The sequence below is a fragment of the Brachypodium distachyon genome, chromosome 5 (genome assembly GCF_000005505.3).
Source record: "Brachypodium distachyon strain Bd21 chromosome 5, Brachypodium_distachyon_v3.0, whole genome shotgun sequence".
Taxonomy (NCBI): Eukaryota; Viridiplantae; Streptophyta; class Magnoliopsida; order Poales; family Poaceae; genus Brachypodium; species Brachypodium distachyon.
This window is the reverse complement of record NC_016135.3, coordinates 4,268,260-4,280,778: the sequence shown is the minus strand read 5'-3', so window position 1 is coordinate 4,280,778 and position 12,519 is coordinate 4,268,260.

The window sequence follows — 12,519 nt, the reverse complement described above, 5'->3', positions numbered from 1 at the left end:
CGGCTGGATATTCAGCGGTAGAGAAAGCTTGAGTCCAGGCAGCTCTTGAGTCGGGAGTCCTCATGAAGGATCCCACCACCGCTGAGTTGCAATTGTATGTCAACTCTCTTGTCAGGGCCCAACGTGACCTGAACAAAGAGAAAGATGATTTCGTCAAGAAGCAAAAGCTTGAAGCAGAGAGGTTGAAGAAACTGGATGAAGATATCCAGGCACACAACAGGTTCACTCAGTGACTCTGATGGAGCCACTCATCCTAGAGCTCTCCCCAGACGAAACGTCTCGCGTCATGATCACACGACCCGAAACCTGGCTCAAAGCTTCATGTTGGTTGACGATCAAGGCGATATGATACCAGAAACCCCGGAGGCTGTCTTGCTTGCAGCCAATACATACCTACAAACAATCCAGCCACCCGACAGTGACCCTCGCTCACGGCTTCACAAACAGATTCTGGAAGGATTCAATAGGGCAGGGCTTCTTGTATCAGCCAAGATTTCAACAACCGAAGGCCGCCGTGGGACAGGACTCCCTCCTGCCGCGAAGGAGAAATCCAGCACGACCTTGACCCGCCTCCACGAGGCCGTAGGGAGCGCGACTCGCACCCGAGGGAAACACTGGGGTCTCCCCGGGTCGCAAACCGCGATCGGCGAGACAGGTATCGCGACCGCTTGCCGGACTCCGATCACGAGGCCGAGACATGCGGAGCGCCATGCTTCAGCCGTCGCATCTGCCAAGCTAGGATGCCCAGAAATTTCAAACCGCCGACCGATCTAGCCAAGTATGACGGCACTCAAGAGCCCAAAACTTGGTTGGAAGACTACCTCTCCAGGATTCGCTGCTAAGGCAGTTCTCGTACTACCGCCATGCAGTGCTTGCAGCTACAACTCAAAGGACCTGCACGCACATGGCTAGCCGTCTTACCACGAGACGACATTGACTCGTGGGAGGAGCTCGTCCAAGCTTTCACCCGCAACTTCAGCTCCACGTACAAACGACTCGTCTCCCTCGAGCAACTCCGAGCTTGCATTCAAAAAGAGGGAGAATCTATCCGTTCGTACATCTAGCACTGGACCAACACCAAACATGCTTCTGAGGAAGTCTCCGATGAAAGCGCCATCGACACCTTCAAACGAGGACTCCGACGAGTCAAACTCAAGGAAGAATTGGGTCGTTTCCGGCCGCAACCATCAGCTACCTGATGGAAATCGCCAATCGATGGGCTGATGGTGAAGACTCAGTTCGCAATGAACGCCACCGTTCTCCAGAAGAAGAAGGCGATCGCAATCACGATCGATGGAGGAAGCGCAAAAACCGAGCCTTCAAAGAGTTTCACACCCACCTGACTTCATCGCAGCTGCCTCTCCGTCAGATTTTGGCTCTCAGGAGAACGGAAATCGCGATGGAGGTTTCCGAGGTGGTGACAAGCGCAAGCAACAATAGCAGAGAAAAGGAAACCAACCCACCCTCTCTCAACAACTAGCTTCCCTTGCCCGTTTCACGTCTACAGTGATGAGCAAGGCAACATCAAGCCAAGTCACCCTCTAGCCGAGTGCCGGCGTTTCAAGGAACTACAGGCTAAGTTTGCCAGGACGCTGCAGTCGGCAATCAGCACTGGCTTCTCACAATTACCTGGGATGCTTCCATACCCTAACGAAGGAGCCAATGCGCCTTTGTCGCCTCCCATACCAGGAGCTCTAGCCATCGGTGCTCTTCCTCCTCTGCGCCCCGCCAGTTTTGCCGGTGCAATGCACCCCGTTGCACTCGCACCGCCACCAGAAGCGCCGACAATAGTTACCAGTTCATATCCGACTCCGGTCGGACATATCTGCATGATTCAAAAAGGGAAACCCACAAATCGGGTCCAGAAGTTCATAACTCGGCAGGTCCATATGGCCGTGAGATCACCTCCCTCTTCAACGGAGTACCTCGGCTGGTCTGAAGTGGAGATCACGTTCTCCAGAGAAGATCACCCACCCTGCATCCCGCAACCGGGAAATGCAGCACTGGTGCTCGACGCACAAATCGGGGGCTACATGTTAAACAGAGTGTTCATCGACGGCGGAAGTGGGCTAAACATTATCTACGCCAACACCCTACGAAACATGAACCGCTCAACAACAAAGCTAGCTCCCACAAAGACAACCTTCCATGGGATCATCCCAGGAAAAGCAGCCACTCCACTGGGCAAAGTTAACCTTGACGAGGTGTTCGGCACACCCGACAACTTCAGACGCGAAAGACTCGACTTCGAAGTGGTCGACTGGCCATCCCAATACCACGTGGTCCTGAGTCGCGTCGCGCTAGCACGCTCTATTGCAGTCCCGCATTACGCTTACCTTAAGCTCAAAATGCCTTGACCCAACGGCGTGATAACTATCTCTGGAAGCTTCCTGCGGTCCGACCACTGCAACCGTGAATTCCATAAAATTTCTGAGTCACTTGCCGCGCAAGACCAGGCTAGCCAGGCCTACTTCTTAACAGACGTCGACCAAAATTCTGTCCTTAAGAAACGAGCCATTGAGACCACAAGCGGTGTTGACTTGAAGACAGAGGAAGCACAGGCCTCTTCATCAAAGGAGGCCAACGCCGGCTCAGCCAGCAGCCCTATCAACTAAGGGGTACTGGCTCGCTGGCCTCCCCCAATCGCAACAACGGGAGCCCCTCTAGCAGGCGCACTAAAACAACGAGCACGCCAAGCCGGCTTCGCAGCCCATGCAGTGTAACTCCGAAGACGCCTGCCGAAGAGTGAGTCAGTTCAAACACATACCTGTGAGCTCATCCATGCCTCGACATGGCTGCTCAGCCAACTCGACTGCGGGATATGAGAATCAAAAACCTCCCCTCAGACTCCAATCCAGAGCCGGGGACTCAAGAAGCAAGGCACAGAACGCCACGCAATCATGCCGCCAACGCGCCAGGCTTTTTTATATGATTTCTTTTTAGTTTCTCATCTAGTTTTGTCACAAAAAAACGGCCTGTGTGTTTATCTTTCTGTTCTCATACACTTATTTCTTGATGTGTTTTTGCAGATTCTGTTTGCTACATTCGATCCACCCGACCCTCCAGTACCTGGGAATATTGGCCACTTTTGCGTTGTTGGTGTTAATCTTAAGCTCAAGCGATTCGACTTGCTTGACTCGCTTCGTGGTTCTGATGACCCAGATGCGCATAAGGTATTCCACAATATGGTACATGGCATCAAGAAGCTGTGGAAGCAAGCTGGCAATTCTAAAGGGGAATCTTTCACTCCAAAATCCATTGATCACTTCACCATGGAGTATGTTAGTGTGCCGAAGCAGGGAACCGCGTTAGTATCATCTGGCCTTTATTATTATTCCACTCTTCAGTCCTTTTTTTGTTTGTTGGCATGCACCGTCATATCATTTTCCCTCACTGACCGGTCATTTTTTCTGCCGGCATATGCAGACGTGACTGCAGGTTCTCATGCTTCAGATACTGCAGTCGTGGGATGGAGAGAGCCTGGTAATTTTCAAACAAGCCGATATCACATCCGGATGACCCTACTATATAGCTGGCTGACGACAGGCGATTTTAACATTCGACCTACAGGCTGTATTGGGTGTTGATGGAGGTATATCTGTCAAACCCTCTTGTTATATATTTTTTAGTCCCGAAGTGAACTTCGTTTTAGTTCTCAACCGAACCCCTTCTCAGGTCTGAATTGAACTTCTTTTCCCCCTTTTTTTCCCTTGTTTGAATCAGGCACACCTCTTGGGTTAGAGGAGGATAATTTTACTCTCTTTGAGACCCAGTTCTGCACACCAGAGGTTCATGTGATACCTGAAATAGATTATTTAAATCAGACTAGTAAGGCGAAGAAGGCCCTATCTCGGTTGTACCCCGCTGAAAAAAAGTCAGGCAAGAAAGGAGCGCGCGCATCTGATGTGGAGGTTGCGGTTTTGCTTTCGGATGATGAGGATGACTTCGTGTCACCTGTACCACCAAAGACGAGGAGCAAGCCTGCCAAGAAGCAAGTTGAAATAATCTCAACGACCAGCAGCGATTACTTTGTAACTCAGCAAGCCAGGAGACAACGTAGCGGCGGCTCTGTTTTGTCTAATAAGAGGGCGACAAAAGTTCCCAAGAAGACGAGAGTTCCTGTGCCGAAGCTAGTCCCCTAGACTTTTCCGATGCTATCCAAGGCGTCCCAGATCAAAAGTCTGGTCCTGAGCAAGGAGTATCTCGATGAATTCGGGGAGTGAGTGTTCATAGATCCGTTCCACTATTTTATTGCTGCATTTTTTATGATGTGGTTTTTTGTAATATTATCCCTAACACACTTTCTATTTTTTTTTCTCCAGTGTTCCTTTGTGCAAGTTCACATCCCCCATTGGTGAATCTTCGATCATTGATGGAAAATTCATGTACAGGTTGTTCGGGCGCTGCGAGATGCTGGAGGCTGACATCATTGATCTCATAATTTCCTATTGGAAGGGCAGCCCAGACATGAAACATCTGTTTGATTCCGAGGACCGTGTTTTGCTTGGACCTTTCGCCATCACGTTATGCCTAGTACTATATCTTTACTACCAGTTAATCATATTTGTGGTTTTGTGCCATCTGAACTACACTATTTATTCATTGTGAACTCCCTTTGTTATTTTTACCATGTACTGTTATGTGAAACTTTCCTAGGTGCTAGCTTTGAACTTCCTTCTGCTGTAAATGTGAACTTCCTCTTGTTTTTCTGCAGCACATGCTTCATGCTATAAAGTTTTTACCCCAAAATTTACATGTGAACTTTCATAGGGGTTAGCTCTGAACTTTTGGGGTCATGTAATGCGAACTTCCTCTGTGTGTTTCTGGAGTACATGCTTTTGATGTTATAAAATTTTGCACCCCCCTGCGACTGACATGTGAACTTTCAGGATGGTTAGCTGTGAGCTTCATGCGTGCTGTAATCTGAACTTCCTGTTGTGTTTTTACAGTACATGCTTGACGTTTCCCCGTTCCCACTCGTGGATAGCAAAGGCAACAAGATCGAAAGGTCTCCATTTGATGCGAACGAAGCGGCTAAAATGTTCAGTTATTATGTGAGGGAATGCGAGAACCTGTTGATGGCAAATCTGGTAAGCTAGCAGTGAACTTTCCATACACCCTGTCGTGAACTTTCCTATTTGCACCCCAGTTCAAATGACACGTGCTACTAAAAATGAAACTTCTTTTTATTCTTTTTTCACAGATCATGATTCCTCACTTCAAGTCATCCCACTACACGATTTACGGGCTTAACAGGATCACCGGTACATTTGATATTTTCGATACAAGAAGATATAAAGGTTTTCATATCACCGGGGGACAACTCCACGAAGAACGCGTCGAAGTTGTAAGTTTTTGTTTTGTTTTCTAACCCTTATTGTTTCTGTTTCTACCCTTCTTCACTCATACGTATCTCATGAAACAGGCGAGGAGACTGGTTGCTTTGTTGAAGGAGGTGTACGGGGAAGAAGAGTACAACAAGAAGAATCATTTCGACTGGGTGGTACTCGCAGAGAAGTGCAACTACGTGCAGACACCCGAGCATGGGGCTAACGAGTGTGCTTTCTATGTCTTGAAGCTGGCCAACATATTTGACGGAGAGAAGTTTGTTGAGAAGATAAAGTCAAAAGATGTTAGTAATTTTTCTCATCCTTTTTATCTTATCACCAGGATATTCTAAGATGTTTTTACTTGCACCCTTATCTCTGTTTTTATTCCGAGGTTTTTTGTTCCTTTTTCTTTTTCTTTTTTGGCATGTGTTAGCGGTGTGTGGAGGACTGGAAGGCAGAGTGCATGTACCAGGTGATGTACCACCCGAAGAACGAACTCTCTGCTGCTGACTGGCCAAGCACGCTCGCAGATCTTGTGCTGCTGGTAGGGATTGGGTCGCAGTCTACCGCTGGTGGCACTTCAGATTCTTCTCAAGTGCATGGTGTTCAAAACTAGGGAGATTGATTTTGTCGGCGCCTTGTGTGTATGTAATGTAGCGAACCATGTAATGTGAGGTGACACTTTTGTGTTTTCTGTGCACTTGTGTTCATGTAGCGAATCATCGCAACTACGTTGGTGAACTTCCTTTGTATGCATGTCTGAACCCCCCCCCCCTAAGGTGTCATATATATAAGAACTTCCACGGTAAAAAAGAGTGAACTTCCATATGCATCACTGTTTACTTTTGTGTGTTTTACGTGTCCCCCCCCCCCCCCCCAAGGGGTCATATATATATCTGGACTTCTTTGTTCATGAAAGAGAACTTCCACGGTAAAAAAGAGTGAACTTCCATATGCATCACTGTTTACTTTTTATGTGTTTTACGTGTATCATAACTTTTTTTCAACATGTAGATAGGAACTTCCAGTCGCCGCTTCCTTCAATGTAACTTTCTCTTTTTCTTGTTTTTCGATGGACTCCTGAGTTAGAAGAAACAGATCATCTGCCCAAATACAAAAGAGTGAACTTCAAGTTCTGATCTATTTTTTTATTTATGCCTTGTTTCTCCATTTTTTTTCTTTTTTTTGGGGGGGGGGGGGGGGGCACTTGTGTATTGTGGACTTCTGTCTATTGTAAGACATAACTTTCCCAGCCGTAAAGAGTGAACTCCCCTACAAAAATATTTAATGATTGTACTCCCAAAGTTTACATAGCGAAGCTAACACATTAATCATAGTAACAAGTTAAACTTCTGTATATTGTAGGATAGAACTTCCCGAGGAGCAAAGAGTGAACTCCCCGAACAGAATATGACTGAACTCCCATAGTCCCCATAGCGAAGCCAACATATTTATCACAGTAACAAGTTAAACTGCTGTATATCAAATGAGTGAACTTGACGAGCAGTAAGAGTGAACTTCCCTAACAATTATGACATAATTCTGAAAGCTAATACACATCACTCTGAGAGCTAATACACATGATTCTCAAACCTAGTTACATATGATTCTGAGCTACTACAAAATTTCGAAAGCTAACATATGTAGATGATTCTCAAATCTAGTACACATGATTCTGAAAGTAAAAACCAACAACACTTTATGTGAAATCATAGGTGATGTGTAACATTGGCAAGTGTTTTAGGTGAAACATTGATGTGGATACTTTGAATAATATGTATACTTATGTGATGACATGTATCTTGTTTGGACTTAGTGCTTTGCTAATGGTGTGTTGATCCATTAGTTTTTTATGTGGAAACATGGCGTGAGTCGTGTGGAACTTAGCCTGAGTCAAGTCGTGGACTTGTGCTCGTACTGGTTATTTGTGTGTTCACTTTCAGGTGTTGCCGGAGCTAGAGGAACGTGGTCAATGACGGGATCGAGGGACGAAGCTTGGGAGAAGCCGAGGTCGAGGATCAAGATCATGCGGGATATTCGTGCGAAGGAACAATGGAAGGTGAAGGTTACGATAATCCGGGAGGGCGCCGGTTTGTCGTACGTTGTTTATACCGGAGATGTACAGTATTGGAGATATTCGACACGTGATGGTCGAGGTTTGAAGACATCACAAGAAGAGTTGATGGCATGGAGTGGCATCGACGTGAAAACATCTAGGTCCAGTCGTGGCTGGATGAGAGCTGTTTCAAGATTAAACAGTAGCGTCATCAAGATGGCGTCTGATGGAAAAGTGGTCCACATTAAAGTTGTGCGCGTCGTTGAGAAGATCAACTTTTTTTTGGGAGTCATCTCAATCCGAGGTCGTCTGTGGGCCCCACGGGCAGAATAACGACCGGGACAAAAGAGTTCGTGTTGGATTCGGACTCGGTTTAGGGTCGCGAATTTTCCCTTATAAATAGAGGGTGTCCTAGCAAGGGTTTTAGCAAGGATGTGAGGGAACTCGGAGTTTTGGATCTAGATCAATTCTTGAATAGTTCTTGGATGCATGGTTGTATCTTTTGTAATCGATCGACATTGTTGCAATAAAGAGATTCGTTGTCGGTGTCATTTTTGTTCTTCTCGGATGTTCGTGGAATCTTCGTGCTAGATCTTTCTAATACTTTGGTGCAGTTTTATCACGAGTTCATAATACTTTGCTGCAGGTTTATCACGAGATCAAGTAAAGATCGCGATTACTTCATCTTTCTTGTTACTTTTCGAAATCGATTATAGATTAATTCTCGTAACTTTCTGTCAGCTGTTACTGTTTTGATCATATCTTTTTATTGGTACATCCCATTGAGCTGATTCTTCTTGCGTTTGTTAGATAATTTCAATACCTTTCTTTTGCATACTCATACGTATTTTTTGGTTCATCCAATCAAAAGTTAAGGCTATTTTACTATCACGGACAGAAAGATAATTTAGGGTTTGAACTTTCAGGAAAAGTTTTAATTTGCTTATGCGCAATCATTCACCCACCCTCTGATTGCCTATCTCGATATCACAATTGGTATCAGAGCAAGGTCTCTCTAATTTATCTTAACCGGTTGATTAGACTTGCTAGATATGGATAGGTATTGTACCAAACCCTATGTGTTCGATGGTGTTGATTTTCAATTTTGAAAGGTGAAGATGAAGGCATACATCATGGCACAAAGCTACGCCATATGGGAGAAGGTCGCCAAGCCCTATGAGCTTCCCGCGGACGATGCGATCACACCAACAATCTTAGTCCACGTGGAGAACAACTACAAGGCGAGGAACTACATCATCCAAGGTCTACAACGAAGTGACTTCGACCGTGTCGCTCACTTTGCATCCGCTCATGAGGTATGGAACGCACTTTGTAGTTATCAAGAAGGATCAAACTCTGTTAAGGAGGTGCGTCAGGACATGTACAACAAGGAGTATATGAAATTTGAGATGAAGATAGGTGAATCTTTGGATGAATTATTTGCACGCTTTAATAAGATTCTCAGCAACTTACGTGCATTAGATATTACCTATACTGATGCTGAGACTTCTAGATAACTTTTGAGTACTTTAGATATGTCCATATGGGAGATGAAAGTTACATCTATTAGAGAATCTACAGTCATGAGCACACTTACACTTGATATCTTATACTCAAAATTGAAAACTCATGAATTAGATATTCTTGCTAGGAGAACCGGTTCCAAATCAATTGCACTTGTTTCTAACTCTAGCCGCTCTAATGATGGTACTTCTTCATATTGCTATGCTCTGTTTTTTTTTGTCTCAACTAACAGATGAACAGCTAGAGCAATACCTAGAGGAAGAATTGGCAGTACTCACCTCTCGTTTTACACGTGCCCTGCAAAATGTTCGTTCAAGGAAGAGAGGTGGGAACAATGCTCCAAGGTGCTTTGAATGTGGTGATCCAAATCACTTTCGCCAAAATTGTCCTAAATTCTTATCCAAGATGGTGAAAGAAGAAAATGGGGAGGATAAGAAGAAGAAGCGCCCCTTCAACATCAAGAATAAAAGGAGGGGCGACTTTGCTCGAGCGGTGGCTCACAGTATTTTCTCTGTAATCAAAGAATATGGTGAACCATGCTTGATTGATGTGGATATCGAGTCTGATGAAGATGATGCATCTAAAGGCAAGCGCGACATTAATGGGATGTGTCTTATGGCTAGCAATAAGAGTGCTACCTCCTGCAACGACTACGACAGTGACAGCAACAATGAGGTAGAACTTTCTTATGATGAATTACTTAAAAGTGCTAGTAAATTGAGTTCCTTGCTTGATCATGCTAATAAAATAATTAAGAAATATGACTTGAAAATTGCATCATTGAATTCTGAAATTACTAGACTTAAGTTTATGATTCCTGATGATGATTCCTGTAACTCTTGTGACTCTATATATTCTGAGCTTACCTCTTTGCGTTCTATTCATGATGATACTCTTGATAAGCTTAAAGTTGCATTAGAAAATAATGAGAAACCTATTGTGCATAAACATAAACAAATTAATGATGCTAGCATGGATACTTCTGATTTGATAGATTCAACTTCTTATAATAATTGTCATATTCTTGAATTGAAGTTGAAAGATGCAAATGCTAGGGTTTCTGATGTTGAACATGCTTTACATATCAATGAGGTTTCTTTGTGCGCTAATTGTAGAAGTGGAAAACAAATCATGGATGATGCTTGTGATAATTGTATTGCCCTGTCTCATCAAGTTAATTATTTACAAGCATCTTTACATAAATTTTCTAGTGGACACAAAAATCTGAATATGATCTTAGAAAAGTCTAAAGTGAGTAAAAACAAGACCGGACTTGGTTTTAATGCACATGCTCATTTTAAGGCTAATCTACCCACTATAGTTAAGTCACTTGGCAATGTAATTTTTGAAACATTTGACAAGCCAACCAATGTGATTTTTAAATCTGCCGGCATCATGTCTAATGATACTTCAACAATTGCAAATGTAGGTCATATATCTCATGCATTTACTGATGAATCGTGGATCAATGCCATGCATGAGGAATTAGAAAATTTTGAGCGTAACCAAGTTTGGACTCTTGTTTCACCACCTCCAGGTCATACCCTTATTGGTACACGTTGGGTTTTTAAAAACAAATAAAGTGAGGATGGTGTTATTGTTCGCAACAAGGCTAGGTTGATTTCTCAAGGTTATACTCAAATTGAGGGTCTTGATTTTGATGAAACTTTTGCCCCTGTTGCTAGATTAGAAGCTATAAGAATTTTATTAGCATTTGCTGCATCTAAAGATTTCAAGCTTTATCAAATGGATGTTAAAAGTGCTTTCCTCAATGGCTTCATTGATGAGGAGGTTTATGTTAAGCAACCACCAGATTTTGAGAATCCATATTTCCCAAACCATGTTTATAAACTCTCAAACGCTAGGTTAAAAAAGTTTTTACTTGAAAAGGGGTTTACCATGGGAAATGTTGATAAAACCTTATTTGTACTCAAGCATGGCAATGATCAACCTTTCGTACAAGTTTACGTTGATGATATTATCTTTGGATGTGCCTCTCATGCTTTGGTGTCAGAATGTTTAGAAACTATGAGCAGGGAATTTGAGATGAGCATGATGGGCGAACTTACTTACTTCTTGGGGTTGCAAATCAAGCAAACAAAGGAGGGCACCTTTGTGCATCAAAGTAAGTATACGAAAGATCTGCTACGACGTTTTGGGATGGAAAACTGCAAAGCTATTATGACACCAATGGGATCTACGATGTCGCTTGATCTTGATGAGAATGGTGAACCTGTTGACCAAAAGATGTACAGGAGTATGATTGGTTCACTTCTTTATCTTGCTGCCTCTAGACCGAATATACAATTTTCTGTATGCTTGTGTGCACGGTTTCAAACTTCCCCACGTGCATCACATTTACAAACTGTCAAGAGGATTTTCAGGTATCTACATGGAACCCAATCTTTTGGCATTTGGCTTTCTGCTTCCTCTAGTATTATATTGCGTGCATTTTCGGATGCTGATTTTGGAGGTTGTAGAATTGATAAAAAGAGTACATCTGGTACATGCTTATTTTTGGGTGATTTTTTAGTACTTTGGTCTTTTAGAAAACAAAGTTCTGTTGCACAGTCTACTACTGAAAGTGAATATGTAGCTGCTGCTTGCTGTTGCTCACAGATTTTATTTATTGTGATAGCACTAGTGCTATATGTATTGCTAAAAACCCGGTGCAACATTCTAGAACTAAGCACATAGATATAAGATATCATTTTCTTAGAGATCATGTTGAAAAAGAAAATGTTGTGCTCAATTTTATAGATACCGAACGTCAATTGGCAGACATTTTTACTAAACCATTCGATTCGTCTCGGTTTGCTTTTCTTCGAGGTGAACATGGAGTAATCAAACCATACGGGATGGTTTGAGGGGGAGTGTGTTCTTCTTGTACGATATGTAAAATATCTTTTCAGTTGCTTCTTTTTCGTTCTTTTATCTTTAATAAATAAAAAAATCTAAAAAAGTAATGAGCATTGTATTCCATCCTGAAATGACATTTTTGCAACCATGTTTATGTTTTAAGGACATTGTCATTTTATATGTATGCTCGTATGAAATAGTCTATCACATGACTTCTAATACGAATGATAACTTGAACCAAATCTTGTCATGGTTAAACTTTGTTAGCTATTTTCGTCTTGGATACTTAATTACTAGCAATGATGAAAATATAATGGTATTAAGGTTCCAAATATACAAAGACACGTGGTGTCAAGCAATTTTTACTAAATAAATATGTCAATGTCGCACTACATCTTCACGAGACTACTTACCATTGCACTTTGGTATGAACTTGGAAGTTGCTGTGTTTATTAAAACCTTTGTCTTAAGCTTCTGATTGCTTACCATTTGCCTTAAGCTTCTGATTGTTAATCATTACACTTTGGACATAGGCTTGGCATGGTGTTTTAAATATAGGCTTGACAAGGTTGAATTGACTTGGCATATAATTTAATGAAAATAAATATTATGCTTTTATAAAGTGCTCTATTTAATATAATGTGCTGCAAGTTATTTTGTATTCAAGTATTGATATAGTTGACAGGGGAAGACCATGTCTTGCAATAAATCGTAACAATACTTGATTTTTAGTCATGTGTAGATTACATC